Below are 18059 nucleotides of genomic sequence, written 5' to 3'. Positions count from 1 at the left end.
CATGAACAAGAATAGGCTAGTCGATTTAAGAGGATGGAGAAGGCTCAAGAAACTTGATAAAGGAAAAGCAAATGAAGGAAACCTAGCTTTCAAGAGCAACTACTAGACATGGTGGATCATGTTTACCACCCTTTAGGGTTTGAGCCATGACTAACTCAACCTTCTCAAGGAACCAGAGTGCAAATTCCTACTCATTGAGGATATTCCAATCTTTATCCAGGAATGACATCCACACCTATTCTAGGATAATTTCAAAAATCTACCAATCCTGTTATGATAGAAAAACCACCCGAGCCAATCTTAGTTCCTAATTTGAATGATCCCAAGGAGAGAGAAAAGATAGGGATAAAGACACTTAAGAAAGTAAAAGATACCAATGCCCAACAGAAGATAAAAGTATTATAAGAAAGACTTAGAGCCATAGAGGGAATGAATTTTTATGGCTTCATGGATGCAATCAAGCTTTTTTTGGTCTTAGATGTGGTCATTCCATCTAAATTCAAAGTTCTTAAATTTGAAAAATATGATGGCACAAAATGCCCAATGACTAATGCACGTATTTCAGGATAACTTTACAGGATTTGTAACCAGATGGTATTTTCAACTATACAAGACTTGTATTCATTCTTGGCAAGAGCTCACAAGGGCATTCATTACACAATATCAGCATGTCATGGATCTAGCTCCAAATAGTCTATCTCTATAGAACATTAAAAAGAAAGCAATAAAAAACTTCAAAGAGTATGCATAAGGATGGAGAGATATGGTTGCACAAGTACAAGCTACTTTCACTGAGAAAGAAATAATTATCTTATTTGTGAACACCCTGAAAGTACCATACTATGAAAGATTGATATGGAATACAACTAAAAACTTTACAGATATGGTGATATCATGTGAAATAATTGAAAATGCCATAAAGAATGGCAAACTTGATGTATGAGAGACGAGTGAAGCAAATAAAAGTAGAGCTACCAAAGAGAAAAAAAATGAAGCCCAAATAGTAAACTATACGGGGCAACAATTCAGAGATTTCATGCCATACCCTGCACCAATGTACCAAACAAATTACCTTTCCATAAACAATGTTACATCTATCCCTCATCCGTATTAGTCATATCAACCACTACAACAACCAACTTATCCACCCTATTTCCAACCATCCTTTCATACACTTATCTATTCGCTGCACCTATCAGACCATAATGGAGACCTAGTCTAAGTAGTGATCCGAAAGCCTTAAGAAATGCCAAAAAAAGAATAACTTTTGACCTTATTCTCATAGCTTACATCAAATTGTTACCCTAATTTATTCATAGTCAGCTTTTGAAGCTTGTGCATCTTGAACCCCTTCAACCTCCTTACCTAAAATGGTATGATCCTAATGCAAAATGTGATTACCATAATGGAAATCAGGGTAATTTAACAGAGAACTATCCTGCATTGAAATACAAGGTTAGAGATCTCATTAAAATCAAGAAAATAGAATTCAAAACTAATAAGGATCATCATGTCGCTAAAACTCTCCACCCTGATATATTAAAAAAGAGGTGAACCAAGGGTGTTAAAGCATTGATATGAATAATTTGGATGCAATGAACAAATAAGGAGTTGGAGAATAGTTCTATGGCTTTTCTGGAAAATGATAGTCCATTTAGTGTTGCAAATAAATGGATTGATTCAAAATAAAAAATGTGCCCCTTTTGTTTCCTTTTTACTTCTGTATTAGACATGCATGCGAACTTCATGACTTGTATGAAAGTTTGAATCTAAATGCCAATTGAGAGAATTTTTTTCTTTTTTGTTTAAAGTTTTTTTCTCTTCATAATAAAAAGTCTCAAAAAATTTGGTGATCGTTATTATGAACTTATTCGAATAAAATATTCTCATGTCCTTTTCATGTCCCAAATCACTTGAAAAACCTTAATACTCATCTCATCAAGGTAACAAACACCGAAATGATCAATTTGGAAAAACCTTCTGAGTTCCTTGAAAATCAGACAAATATGATACTTTTTTATCTAAATGTTAGTGAGTTAATAGGTGTCAAGACTATGCTTCAAATAAAAAAGGTCATCTAGATAGCCACGAATATACAAATGTACCTTTTTATCTAGGGGCATGTTGACAGAAAAAAATGATTTTCAATTGCCCCAAAATTACCAAGTTCATGCCACTATCCAATTTGGTGATGATGTGCATAATCGGACCTAAATAAACTCTTTCAACATGATTTCCATAGTTGCATAAACCCTATTGACTTACCAAAATAAGGCAAAGATTGGTTGTCATATAAGTTGTGAAAAAATATGTCAATGGTTACATCGTGTGCTCTAAATACTCAAATGATCCCAAAAACAGAGAAAAAAATTTTAAAAAAATAGAGGTGATAAAAACAAATTTTTAGGTTTCTCAAGGAATTATTCTCTAGCACAAGTGATCAAGCTTAAAATGATAAATGGCCATTTTTTTTCATCTCTTCATAAATAAGAAATTATCCATTTGCTACCCTTTTGAGCCTAGTGAATTCTTTCTAAATGAACCTTAATCAAGGATCATCCTCTACATTAGGGGAAAAATACAAATGAACATTTTTTTGATGAAGTTATGCTTTGACAACAATGGAAGAATGCCTTAAGTTGTTGAAGCAAATGTTAGACAAATTGATTTTTAAAAGTTTTGAACATATTCCAGCAAATGTTGAAATATGCAAGAAAAAGCAAAAGTGAAAAAAAAAAAGAAGAAGAATGAGATGTTTGGATGTTACAACTAAAGAAATAAAAAGAATAAATGTCCAAAAGAAAGTCCTTCACATGATATGAAATGATCCTTAGTCTGATCACCTTTAAACACATATTTTGGGCCTATTTATCCATTCCTTCAGAACCTCAAACCCTAGCCTATGTTACATACCTTGAAAAGTCCATTTTGATCAAACATGGACACTTGAACTAAAAAATTGTTCCTTGTAGAATCCTCATGACCAATTTCTCTTTTGTCTATTTTCTTTGCAAGATTTTCTCTTTCACAAGAGTACTTAAGTGCATGATGAAATCATCAAAAAAATAAAAATAAAAGAAGGGAAAAATAAAAGAAAAATAAAAAAATAAAGCTCTAGGTGAAAACCCAAAAAAACAAAAGCACAATCTAGAAAAAAAATGAGATTACAACATGAAAACTCATTGCAACCAATGATTAAAATAGAAAACTTGGTTTTTCCCAATATGATCTTGAATTTACCACAATTGGTATTGACATCTATTAAAATACCACATTGTGATACTAAAAAAGATGTCAAATCTGATTTAACCACAAAAGAACCTTTAAAAAGAATTTGTTGTTGAGCCTGGATAAAAATTCAATTTTCCATATCAAGTTACGACATCAATTTGATAATAAATCATCTAAGCCATTTGAAAAGATGAAATTACCATTCTGTTCAGACATGTGCATAATAATGATCATTATTTTTTAGAGACTTAAGAGTCACATTGTTTCATAAAGGTTGACTAAGGCATTTGTTTTTTGTGAGAATTTTATCATTAAAATAAAATGTTTTTAAGGAACAAAAATAAAATTTTGAAAAAAATTTTTGAGGCAAATAAGGGGTAGTATGGAAAACACTTTTTACAAAATATGTTTAATCAGTTGAGTTTTACCACAGTTCGATGGCTCATTTTCTTCAATTCCCTTTCACCAAGTTCGAATTGGTCATATGCATGTTTGATTTGAAGAGAAAAAATGAAAAGAAAAGTTGAAAAAACCAAATTGTGAAGAAAAAAAGTAAAATGAACAGCAAAGAAAAATCTAGAATTGAGATGAAAGATTAGGATTGAAAGAAAATGAAAAAAAAAGAAAGAAGATTTTGGGCAATTGCATATCTTGATTTGTTTTTTAGCATTAAAATCTTTCGACTTTGCATTTGTATCATTAGCTTGTCCTTCATTGATAAAGCATGTGTGTATTGGTATTTTTAGAAAAGACATTTGCATTTCATGTGCATCATTTTAAAAAATGACATTTGTATTTCAAGTACATCATTTGGAAAAGATATTTACATCTCATATGCATCATTTTAAGAAAAGACAGTTGCATTTCATCATCATTTTAAGAAAAGACATTTGTATCATAGTGTTGTTCACTAATTTTGGAAACATTAAAGAGGAAAAAAGAAAAAATAGCAAAAATATATTCAAAAGATTAAGAATTTTTAAGAATTTCAATGAAATGGCACAAGATGAGACCTTTAAGCCCAATCTAGCTGGCAAGAAAGTTGTTAACCCAGTGAAATCAACATTAGTCAAGAAAATATTTTGATAAATTATTTTCACATTTTTTCGATAGTGATATTTGAGTGATAAAGTTTGAATTGCATTTTCTCGATAATGATATTCGAGTTTTCTTTGGTGGTGATATCCGAGTGCTAAAAAATCATTCGAGGTTTCTTTGGTGGCGATATCTGAAGTCATTTACATCTTCTTGGTGGTGATATCCAAGTATTAAAGCTTGAATTGCATTTTTTTTATGGTGATATTCGAGTTTTCTTCAGTAGTGATATCCAAAGTCATTTACATCTTCTCAGTGGTAATATCCGATTATTAAAGCTTGAATTGCATTTTTTTTTTGTGATATTCAAGTTTCTTTTGGTGGCGATATCCGAAGTCATTTGCATATTCTCGATAGTGATATCCGAGTGTTAAAGCTTCAATTACATTTTTTCTATGGTGATATTCGAGTTTCCTTCGGTGGTGACATCCGAAGTCATTTACATATTCTTGGTGGTGATATCTAAGTGTTAAAGGTTGATTTATATTTTCTCTATGGTGATATTGGAGTTTCCTTTGGTGGCGATATCCAAAGTCATTTGTATATTCTCGGTGGTGATATCCGAGTGTTAAAGGTTGATTTATATTTCCTCGATGGCGATATTTGAGTTTCCTTTAATGGTGATATTCGAAGTTATTTGCATATTCTCGGTGGTGATATTCAAGTGTTAAAGCTTCAATTGCATTTTCTCGATGATGATATTCGAGTTTTCTTCGATGGCGATATTCGAAGTCATTTACATATTCTCAGTGGTGATATCCGAGTGTTAAAGCTTCAATTACATTTTCTCGATGGTGATATTCGAGTTTCCTTTGGTGGCGATATCTGAAGTCATTTACATATTCTTGATGGTGATATCCGAGTGTTAAGGTTTGATTTACATTTTCTCAATGGTGATATTCGAGTTTCTTTCGGTGGCAATATCTGAAGTCATTTGCATCTTCTCGGTAGTAATATTCGAGCGTTAAAAAATTATTTACATTTTCTCGGTGATGATATCCGAATGTTAAAAATCATTTGCATTTTTTTCAATGGTGACATTCGAAGTCATTAACATCTTCTTAGTGGTGATATCTAAGATCATTAGTCCTTCGATATTGATATTCAAAGTTATTTTTGGATGATTTAATTTATCTTCGTTAAACCTCTACCTAGATAAGCTTTTTTAAGATGAGATTTTTAAAGTTATTGAACCTCTACTTAAAGAAGCTTTTTCAATATAAGACTTTTAAAGTTGTTGAATCTCTACTTAGAGAAGCTTTTTTAAGATAGAATTTTAAAGTTGTTGAGCCTTTACTGAGAGAAGTCTTTTTTCAATATAAGACTTTTAAAGTTGTTGAGCTTCTGTTGAGATAAGCCTTTTCAAATAAAACTTTTAAAGTTGTTGAGCCTCTACCAAAAGGAACCTTTCTTCATATTTTTAAGTTTCAAAAGTTGTCGAGCCTCAAGAAAGAAGAGCATTTCGATTTTATGAAAAAAGCTTTTTGATTAGTTTAAATTAAAAAAAAAATCTTTTGACTTCAGACAAAATTGATGTCTTTGTCTTTGCACTATTCTTGATTCCCAACAACACGCAAAGAGGGATAGCTGTAGACGCCAAATTTGTGCAAAACTTTTAACCCAATTTTTGACCCAAAGACCCAATTTAGACCCAATCGGGCCTGAAGCCCAATTTCATTATTTAGGCCTAAATCTTGCCCTTTTTTTTTTTTACATTAATATTAATTTATCAATTTTACACAAAAAATACAAAACAAATAGAAAACAAGCCAAAAATACAAAAAAAATGAAAAAAAAAGGGGCCGGTGGTAGTGGGTGTCATGCACCACACCATTGTATCCCCTTGTTCACCCATGTTCACCTTTATTTAACCCTACAAACACTGCCACCCCTGTGCTCTTGTTCACCAAAGACCTATAAAGCTTAGCACCACACTCACGCCCCAAAGGCTTTGAACCAGTGCCCGAGGCCAGACGCCTACACCCAAAGCCCCCTTAGCATCCCACTCACGTTCAAAGACCCAGTTTCACCCCTAGCCCAGTTCCCTTTCAAATAGACACAGCTGCAAACAAAAAAAATCAAAAAACCAAAACAAAAAAAAATAGTCATCCCCGTAGGTGAAACCATCAGAGCCAAGCGCCTGCAACACAAAAACAAAAAAAGGTCAATTTTAGTTTATATAAAAAAAAGGAAAGATAAGGGAGACCCAAACTTTAAGCCCCAATCTACGTCGATCGAGACTGTTCTAAGTGAAAAGGAGACCAGATCCACACAAAGCGCATCGAGAAGAACATTTTGGTATATTTTGGGATTTTTCAACGCCGATGACAGTGGCCAACGACCGACGCGACAGACGACAATCGATTGGTTATGTTTAGAGAGAAAACGTTTGAAAGAAAGAGAGGGTAGAAAGAGAAAAAACCTGAAGAAATGAGCTGAAAAAAATTAGGTTTTTATAGAAACTAAGAAAAGCCAAAATGATGCCGTTTCAATAAGCGACCAAAACGACATCATTTTAAGCCCCAAGATCCGTACGTCAACCCGTCGACCCGACCTAGGGTTCGCGCGACAGACCCGAAGACTTGGCTCCCCTCTCTCTGGACCAGTCTAGTTGGGTCAGTGTTGAACCGACCTAGGCCGATCTGAATTGACCCTAAACCGCTGAACGCGATCAAACCGTCCAACCGCCTGGACCGATGTTGACTAGATCGTTGAGTGATCCGGTTTACGTAAAAAAAATTTTATTTTTTTGATTTTTTTAAATATTTTTTTGTTACTTTAAATTTTATTATTAATATTTATGCATGTTAAAATGTTCAAATTTACTAGAATAAATCTTTGTTGTTTATAATAATAATTAATAAAAAATAAATGATGAAATATATAATAAATTCTTTTGATAATTTTGTTAAATTTTGAAATAAACCTTGTAAAATAATAAAAATAATAAAAAATATAAAAAAAAATTTTCATCCGACAATGATATTCAAAGGTACTCCAAGTAGTGATACTTATGAAGGAGAAAATTTTTTTTAAATACTATCAACATATTGGAATATTTATAAAAATTTTCAACATGATAAAAATTTTCCTTTTTACTAATAAATTAAAATAATAATAATATAAATAAGAAAAAAAGAAATTTAATCAAATGATGGGATTCTAAAAATATTTCAAGTAGTGATGCTTTACGAAATTCCTAGGTAAAAATATTTTTTTAAAATATTACTAGTGTATTAAAAATTTATAAAAAAATCTCAATATAATAAAAATTTATTTTTTCTTCAAAATTTTAAATTAAAAAAATCAAATAATAAAATAATAAAATACATGCATCAATGTATCAGCATTTTGCATTACATGCATAATAAAGTTTTTGCAAAAAGTAAATCCTAACCTTTGAGGATGAGATTCTAAGGTATTCCGATAAGCGATGCTAAATAAATCTCTAGGTGAAAAGAAGTTCTTCTAATGTTACCAACGTACTGAAACATTTTAAGAATTATTTCAATAAAAAGGTTTTAATTTATTTTTCTCAAATAAAATTTGAACAATAAATATGGAATAATAATAAAAGAAAAAGAATTAAAATTTCAATAAACAAAGGAAACCAAGGAATTTATTTTTCAAACATTGAAAATAAGACTGTTTTTATCAAAATCAACGAATAACACATAATTAATTGGTACCGTTTTAAACAGGTGTTATGGGGGTGCTAATCCTTCCCAACACGTAACTGACTTCTGAACTCAAACTATTGCGCAGACCTTAAAATTATCCTTTTAATAACTTTTAATTAATTTTAAGATTTCATTAAAAAGATATGTTTTAATAGGTGGTCAATCGCACCTAGCCAAAAAAGATTAGTGGCGACTCCATTATTTTTTATTTCGTTTCCAAATTTGTTGGGCAAACACAAAACTGTTACGACACATAGCATAGATGAAACTGTTTAACTCATGCACTCTTAATAGGACTTGAAATGGAAAATGTAACTGAGGTAGTAAGGAATGAAGGGATAGAAAATCAAGATGTAGTTAAGGCAATAAGGAATGAAGGGACAAAAAATAAAGATATAGTTGAAGTAGCAAGGGTAGGAAATGAAGATGCAATTGTGGTAAAAGTTGAAGATGAAAATGTTAGAAATATTAGTGAAGGGGAAAATCATACTTACTTTATACAAATTCAATATTTGAATGGTAATAATGATGAAAAAATAGTTGTTGCTACATCTAAACTTAATGCTATGTTAGAAAAGGGTTAAAGGTAGGAAAAATGGAATGAAAGAGAAAGTACAAATTGGTGTGAATATTGCTGGGTATGGAGTTGATAATAACAAAAGAATGGGACTAGATTCAATTTAACCAATTGAAGGAAATATTAGTGATATTGATGAGAGATATTAGAGTAAGTGCTATGACTCTGATGAGTATGGTAAGCCTATTAGTGATGAGAAGGAAATGGTTGATGATACTACTAAGATGAAAGTAAGTTTCTAGTGTATAATCCTAATGCAAAGACCCCTTATATTAAGGTAAGCATTAAGAATGCAAAACAATTTAAACATGTTGTGTCATTACTTTCTATTAGAACAAATATGAGTATCATTTGGGCTAAGAACCATAAGAGTTTTGTTAGAAATAAGTGCGCTGTAAAACAATATCCTTGGGTAATCTATGTAGCTTAAGATAAAAGTTACAGTCATTTTAAGTGAATATTTACAATAACATTCATAAGCATAACAAAGTTTTTAAAAACCTAAAAATGAGTCAAGCTATTTTAGCTTAGTTATACATAAATTGATTTATGAAGGATCCTTCTATTAAGAGTTATTAAGAAAAAAATTGATACAAGGGTGAATATTAGCATGATAAGATGGACTAAAAAAGAAATGGTTAATAAGGTGATTAGCAACTATAAGGATAAGTTTGAACTTTTTTTGGGATTATGTTAATGTAATCAAGGAAACTAATAAAGGTAGCACAATGAAGATACAAGTTCATAGGCCATTGGTAACCTCCCCACCTGTATTTCAAAGGTATTATATATGTTTCTAAGCACTTAAAAAAGATTTAGAGAATGGTTATGGGCCTTTTTTGGGACTAAATGGTTGTTGATTGAAAAGCTTAACAAAGGGTGAGTTGCTATATGTTGTTGGTAGAAATGAAACAATCAAATATTTCAATGGCTTAGGCATTGATGGAAGTGGAATACATAGCTTCATGAAAATGGTTTTTTGAATTATTGGAATCAGACATCATGTCTTTAAGAAATGGAATAAGCTAAAAAATCATGATAGATCAACAAAAAATAAATATTTAAATATTGATTTAAATTAAATTATGTACTCAATAGCTAAATTAATTACTAATTAGTTTCATATTACCTGTAGGGCCTTCATAATACAATTGCAGAGTTGCTTCCAAACACTGAGCACAAATTTTATGCTAGGCATGTATGTGTGAGTTAGGCTAAAAGGAGACGTAGAACCTAAGAAAAACAAGTCCAATCCTTTTCTTTTGTCCTTAGTTTGGCCCAATCATGATAAGCCTAAGAAAAACAAGTCCAACAATATAAATCTATCAAGCAAGGGCTTGATAATGACATATAAACTATGTCATCAATTAAGTCACAACAAAAGAGGCTTTCCTATGAAAGGCAAAAAGGTAATTTCATACTATTTTGTTTTTGTTTATTATTATAAACATTGTACTATTATTAGATTTAACTATTAAATGTACAAACCCTAAACCATCAACTCAACTTTTATTTTTCTTTCTATGACAGCTAGTTTCTTATGTGCTCAGATTTGGAGACTTAAACATGGACCAAAGTGCATCAAGTATAGCAAATACAACTATAGATACTATTGAAGCTAGAAACAGTCTAAGCAACCATGTTACTATTTTAGCTATTACTTTTGCTACTACTTATGGTGCTTTTGCTTCAGCTTCTACATCTAGATCTAGTTTGGCATTTACATATGTTTCGGCTAATATCTTTGGTTTTGCATCTACATCTACAATTGCAACTGCAACTGCATCTATACATGTTTCAAATTCAATCAATGCTATTACTATTATTGCCATTGAAAAAACAAAACTCAAGTCCAAAAAGCCAACAACATCTAATGGAAAATGTTTTGTAGATGAGGATGGGAGACTTTATGGGATGACTAGTAGAAAAACAAGTCCCTTATCAACGTCCAAATCTTTTATAACAACCATTGGGAAAAAAGCAATTTTAGCAAATAGTACGGAAGTCAAAATGACAAAAACATTGTAGGAGCTTCAACTAGAAGCAAGATAAAATGCATGCAAGGTTATGGATTATATACAAAGTTAAAAATAGGGAGAAATATTAAATGTGAGTGATGTTAGATCAAACATATATATTTATGATTTTTTTTATAAAATATTATCCATTCTAACTTGATAAATGTAATTCAACAACCTGGATTGCTAAGTTAGAAAGTGATAACAATTGGGACAAGTAAAGGCAATAGGAAGGTTGTTGAGGATATAACTATTACTCAAGAAAGTCAAGTTGTAGTTTCTAAAGAAAGCAGGGGAAACAAAAAATTTGACCACATTTTTGTTGATTGTTCCTAATGGAATAATTTGGTTTTTATGTTGTTTTAAATGTTTTTATGTTATTGTTTTAAGAACAATTTTTATTTAGACTTCTGTTAATTGAATGTTATATGTAAAAACATGTTATGTATAGTTTAATAATGATGTAGCAATATTGAACATGCATTGCTATTTCTATTTCCAATACAACCATTTTCATTATCAGATTACATTACTCAGAACATATTACAAATTTACTCATTTTCATTATCAAATTGCTTCTATATATGCAGCCATTTTCTATTACTTCTATAAATGTAGTCATTTTCTATTGCTTCTATCATATAATGAAATAGAAAATACCAAAAAAGTTTGAATTTGTAGCTAATAATATTGTTTCAATTGGCATTAATATAATAGGAGTTTTAATCAATATTTACATTTCAAATATCATTCACATTCCTAACCCATTATCAAGCATACAAGATAAGTTCCCTTCCTTTTTTTGGGCATTGAAAATAATTACACAAAACAAAAGTATGAAAAAGAATGATATAAGCCAAATTATTTTTCAGTTTCTGTCTCTGCTATGTCCACCAACAATTTTACTGCTTTCTTTCAATTTCAACCTCAAAATACTAAGTTCTTTCTTTACCTATAGATTCTCTACAATAACTTTAGCTTCAACAATATTTTTCTTCAATTTTGAAACTTCATATTTCAAACTTTGAACATGATTATATAAAAAATTTTTTCTTTTTCAACTCTAGAATAATCTCTTTTACTCTATCAAAAATTTTAAAATTATGCCATAAATGAAATCCAAAAACAATACCCTATAATCACACTAAAGTAATATCAGCAAATTTAGCCAAAAAATATATATTTTATTACAAATTATTTTGTTCATAAATTTACTAAAAAATGTGAGCATCTATAAAATCTTTTACTAGAATTACAATTCGTCCATAAAATCCACTTAACTGCTTTTATATTAGTAATAAAAAATGGATTCTCCTTTAAAATCCCATTTTACAAGGTTACTATTTACATTATATAAGACCTTCTTTTAGAAACCTTACAGTTTTAATATTTTGAAAAATAAATTCAAAAAAATCTTAACCCAAATTAAAGCATTAAAAATCAAAATTTATACTAATCTTGAATTTATGTTGCTAGATGACTCATATTTTAAGTAGACACTGTGTTTCGATTCTACTTTGAAAATAAATTTTGACTTTGTACACTAAAAAATAAAAAGTAGAGTGGCTATAGACTTGCAGTTCATGAACCTTGAGTTTAGAATAAAAAGGATAAAAAAGAAGAGAAATGCAATAGGCTTAGGGGAAAAAAAAAAGAAAAGGCAAAAAGCTTTTCATCTGTCATTCCATGTGAAAAACTTAATTTCACATCATTTTTATCCATAATGATTTTTAAATTTAATAACGCATATCTTTCATGGCTAAGTTTCTATTGAAAAAATTTTTACATTATTACAAACCAATAATTTTTAATCGTTATTAGTATAAATTAAAACATTTAATCCTTAATTTTGCAATCACCCAAAAGTTTAAATCCAAATTGAGTATTTAACCATTTTTTAAAAAAGATTACCCCGAATTCTCATATTATCAAAGTCATCAAAGTCTTGATCATATTCAATTGTAGGATAAACAATCATGTACCATTTGATCAACTGCTTCCATAAAGGTCTTGTTTCCATTTCCCTATCAAATCCTTTATTAGCATGAGCTAAACCCGACGAGACTTGCCAGGTTTCATCGTCCACAAGCTCGATATCAAAATGATCCAAGCGAGAAGAGAGATCATTGAACAAAGCAGAAAGATGAATCCTACTACAGCAGTTTGTTAATGGGGTTGGCTTGATATCTTCGTTATTGATAATTGGAGGAACCCTTGAGCAAAAACTACAAAATCTTGTAAGGAAACCAGAATTCCCATTAGGTGGGAAGGTAATGGCTTTTCCAAGTAATTGTAACGTCATCTTGGATTTGGGGCTTGTTAGTTGGAAGAAAAGGAGCGAAATTGGCAGGACTGAAGAAGCTTTCAGTGGCAAATCATCAAATAGTTGGTGTACCAAGAATGATTTGCCTCTTCCAAATGCATATGAAGTTGATTTTCAAAGTTGGAGGTCTTTTTTAATGAGAAAATCCTACTTTTACTTCAAGAAACGATCCCTTAAGCTCCTAAAATAGATGGGGTCTATGGGTGCACACAGTTTGGAAAAAGGAGAAAAGCTGAAAGTGAAGAAAAGACTGCTTTTATAATTGTGGGATGTGAGAAAATAAGTCGGATGTATCAGCCTTCATTTTTTTTTTTTTAATACAGCAGAGATTGAATTATATCAAGCACACAGCTGTCAACCATCTTATTCACAGCTGTCAACCATCTTATTCACAATCACCCAGTCTTGGTTCACGATAACCCAAACACTTGATTAAAAGTATGGCGTGAAGAGGTCCTTAGGGACAGGTGGTTTACTTCGGTGAGTAGGTTGATACTGTTTTAAGTTTTAACAGCTCAATTCTGGGCCGCTTTCATGGCATGCGATTGAGGTTCGGTTCTTCAAATGCTGCTCCACCGTATTTCGAATTCTCGATTTTCTTTTTTTTTTCAATTTGTTCAGTATCGTTCAAGATTTGTTAACTGGTAATTGATAATTGAAGATTAACTTCAGCTTAGATGATTGTGGATGAGATCATGGATGGAACGAAATATACCGAGATTTATGTCTAAAATTATCTGTGTTTTATTTAACTCTTTAATTAAATGCAAGACTATATATTCATACCTAAGTATTCGGTATAAGGTATGAATTATATCAACCAAAGTATTCAAAGAGATTGATTAAGAATAAATAGGAAAATTACATCAATAGTAAATGGTCTTAAATTTAATAGTCCGTTTTAATATTATTCAATGAAAAAGATAATTCCAATGGTAAAATCTAAATGTAAGATTTGGAGTTCTAAATTTAGTTTTACGAAAAGGTGCAAATGAACCTCGTATATGAATTGCATTTGAGTGTATGAATCAATTGATTGATACATAACTCCTTGTTCAAAAAGCAAAGTTCTAAGTATTCTTTTTCCAACTAAAAAAAATTTATTGTATATATGAATTAAAATTGAATATTGAACGGTGTTTGGGCATTATTGCATGGCGGCATATGTGCAAAACTATGAATTTGATAAGGTTTATAAATGGACTTAAAAATGCATGGCCTATAGATGCCGATTAATCTTTGAATTAGTAGAAATGATATCAAAATTGACACATGAAAATTATTGATTCGAAAGAGTTTATACATATAATATCATTTTTACTAATCTTTGGATCAATAGAGAAAACATTAAAGTTTGCAATTACGAATTTGAAAGAATTTATACATATAATATCTTTCTTAATTAGAAAAGTTATTATTATTCGTGATATAAAGCTTTTATGTTATAATGTATGAATTATTATATTTTACGCACAATTGGCCATGAAAACAATTCCAATTGGACAAGAAAGATTCCAAGGGAATTTAAAAAAAAAAAAAAAAAAAAAGACATAGGCTCCATTTGATAATCCAAAATGAATTTTTGAAAAGAAAATATTTTTAATGAAAATTTTCTAGAAAAAAAATAATTTCAACTATTTAGTAAACTCATTGGAAGATTTTTTGGCGTTTGGTATTTAATGAAAAATACCCACATTTTGTAGCACTAAAATCCAAAATTTTACAATTCAATATCTAAAAAAATCACAATCCAAAAACCTTCGTACAACCAAAGCAATTGAACAAAAGCTCCCGCCTTTCACAACTTTACCAAAAAAAAACCCACTCATTGTTTTCCTTACAAAAGCCAATAAACATGAGAAAATGAAACCAATCAAGTAAGACCTCAAAACCCATTCATCCTTATCCAAGAAAATGAAAGGTTTCACAAAAAGAAATGGAAAGTCAAGGCCAAACTTCTATAACATCTATGAAAATTGGGCACTAGAGCTTAGTGAAGTAACAAATAGCGGAAGCGAACAAAAATATTATGGGTCTTAGGCAATCTTGGCCATGGTTATTGGAGAAAGGGATAAAGAGCAAAGAAATGTAATAACATATATGGGATGATATTTCATTTGACCCTTGAATTATTACATTTTTTTTTAATATGATACCTAAACAAAAAATAATTCTAATAAGGTACTTAAGTTACGTTTTCGTGTATTAATTTACTCCAATCGTTAATACCATTAACTCTAAACGTTGACGTAATATAAATATTTAATAAAATACTGACACGTATTAAAAAAATTCAATCAATGTCACATTATTAATGTCATATCCGCATTAAAAGAAATTTTCTAAAAAATTTCTAAAAAATTTTGAAATTTTTTGTAAAAAAGTTTTTATAAAAATTCTAAAAACATTTTTATAAAAATTCTAAAAAAATTCAAAACTTATAAAAGCTAAACACTTTTTTATTTCATTTATTCCTTCCACTCCACAAAAAAAAAAAAAAAAATCCTTTCTAAATTGTAAACACCCCATTTCGTTTAGAGTTTTGAAACTTTTTGGATTTTTGAGTCCCGAAGTTTCTTTATCCATTAATCAAAATTTTAAAGTTGTCTAATTAAACTCGATTTTAGGTTTGGGTCTTAAACCCAAATAAGTGTTGATTTTTTTTCCCTTATCTATTTGATTACTTTGTAGTGTGTTCCTGAAAAAAAAAAATTAAAAAGCAAAATTTTGTAGAGAAAACCTGAATGCAATAGGATTGAAATTCTTACATAAAAGAAATAGAAGTTGTTTTGCATTAAAGTTCTTATGGAGAACAAATTTCTCGATTTGAATTGATGATCAAAATTTTAGTAAAACAAGAAATATTTTTAAACCAAAACTATTTTGGAGATTTATAGTTCTCTTTGGATTAGGATTAATCCCTATAAAAGAACCTAACCAAGCACATAGAGTGGACAATCAAAATTTATATAAATAGGCAGCAAGAAAAACAAAGTAAAAAAAAAAAAAAAAATTGGTGAAAAGAGTTTTGCGGTGAAAGTTCAATATGAAGAGAATTTTGAAGGAAGATCACAATAAAAAAAAGAAAAGCAAGGAAAAAGGGTTATGGCATTATAGATTTCAAAATCTTGGGTAAATTTTGGCAGTTTTCTTTTGAGGTTTCTTAAGCCAAAAAAGAGAAGAATCTATACAATTTAAAAAGAACTAAAAACATTCAATCAAAAACCCATAGCCTTGATCAATCCCAATCAATCCACAATTTCCAAACCCAAAACTTCAAACAAAACTGAAAGTCTTAGTAACCATAAAATAAGTTACAATTCATTAAAACCCAGAAACACAGCTTAATATAGAAAAAACTCAACAAAAATAGAGGAGTCAAGAGCTATCACAATACACATCACAAGAAACCCAAAATCAAGGGTAATAAAACAAGAAACATTCACTAACCAAAATCAAGAAAATTCTTAGTTTGTGTTTCCAGTGTTTTTTGCCTTTAGGATTGTTTCTAGGTTTTAGCTTTCTAAGAAGAAGAAGAAGAATTTTATGTGGTTTTGGGTTAGTGGGTAATGGTTGAAAGTGTTTTAAGTAATGAGTATTGCAAGATTGTTTTTTTAGATTTGTGTTTTTGGTTAAGTTTTCTCATAAATCTAATTTGGTGAAGAAAAGAGTGGAAAGGAAAAAGGCCAAAGCTAGCATTAAATAGCGGAACAGGTGATAACTTTTCTTGTTTGTTTGCAAAAAGAAAGCAGAGAGGATTGAAGCTAGAGAGAAAAAAAAGGAAAAATAACTTTTTAGAATTTTTAAAAATTTTTAAAAATTTTTTATAACTTTTAACAAAAATTTATAATTTTTTAAAAATTTCAAAATTTTTAAATTTTTTTTAGAATTTTTAAAAATTTTCTTTTAATATTAATGTGGTAATGATGATGCCCTAAATGATTAATTTAGGATTAAAAGTTTGAGTGATTACTCAATTAAGAATCTCAGCTTTAATTTGATTCAATGTAAGATATAACGTTTTCAAATTTGTTCAAATAAGTACTAAATTACGGCTATGGCTTACATGTGTCATCAAGTCTATTATCTGTTAACATTTTCTATTAAACTTATTAACTTTAATGAACAAAATACAAAAATTGATCATAGTAAGAATTGATGATCAATAGGGAGGTAGAGAATAAAATTAAGCACAACAATTAGCCTCAAACAATTAAGTAAGGCTAGACAATAGCAATTCATAATCAAAAGTCATTGAAAAACATGAAATTGGGCATAGTTTTTGAATCTTTGAAAAAAAGAAAAAACACATAATAAATCAATTTTCTGAGAAGCTTTTTGGGCTAAGAAAAATTTTTTTGTTAGGCAATCAACAAAGCAAATTCATTAGCAAGATTAACAATAACAACTAACCTCAAATAAGCAATTGATCCAATAAGAGGGTTCCAATGCACAAAGCATCCACAACAGCAATATTCTAGAATTCATCAACAATGGTTTTTTCTGGGTTTGATTTTTTTTTGAAAATTTATCAAGCTTTTTTTTAGTTTGATTTTTTTTGAAAATTTTTTAGTTTTAAAACAAAGTTAGAAAAAGGAGAAAATGCTGATCGATCGACAACATAATAAATGACAAACGATATTGGATTCTGGCAATGAGATTTCGTGATTTTTGAGCTCTTCATTTTCTGGGTTGTAGTTGAATTTTGATTTAGAGATTTAGAGAGAGAAGAACATAGAATAGGGGTTCAACCAAAACTTTTAGTTTCAGCCATGAAGAAGCTATGCTGTTGGTGAAGGACAAAGACCAATAATGGTCATTGGCAATAAGATCAATAGAGAAAAAGGTTGATTTATGAATGTTTGCCCTTCGATTAGAAAGAACAAGAAAACAAAATTCACTTGAAAAGAGAAGTAGGAAAAGACACAGTTTTTGGCTATTTATATTGTTCATTATATTGTAAAACAGTGATTCACGTTTTTTTTTGTGCGTGTAAATCATAATCGTAACAAAAAGCCTTATTTGAACAAATTTGAAACGTTACATCCTACATTGAACCAAATTAAAGTTAAAATCCTCAATTGAAAATCATGCAAAAGTTATATCCTTAATTAAGCATTTAGCCTTGATGATGT

General features: G+C 29.9%; 1 pseudogene; it reads right to left on the bottom strand.

Annotated features, from left to right (window-relative positions):
- Positions 1-13700, bottom strand: part of LOC149512625 (uncharacterized) — a 33993-nt pseudogene extending 20293 nt beyond the window's left edge.
- Between the last annotated feature and the right edge of the window lie 4359 nt (positions 13701-18059).

This window comes from Durio zibethinus, chromosome 22, assembly GCF_047325235.1.
Source record: "Durio zibethinus cultivar Kanyao isolate XHJ-2024 chromosome 22, ASM4732523v1, whole genome shotgun sequence".
NCBI classification, from domain to species: Eukaryota; Viridiplantae; Streptophyta; class Magnoliopsida; order Malvales; family Malvaceae; genus Durio; species Durio zibethinus.
The sequence above is the reverse complement of the archived record's forward strand: the minus strand, read 5'-3'. Positions and strand labels throughout refer to the sequence as shown.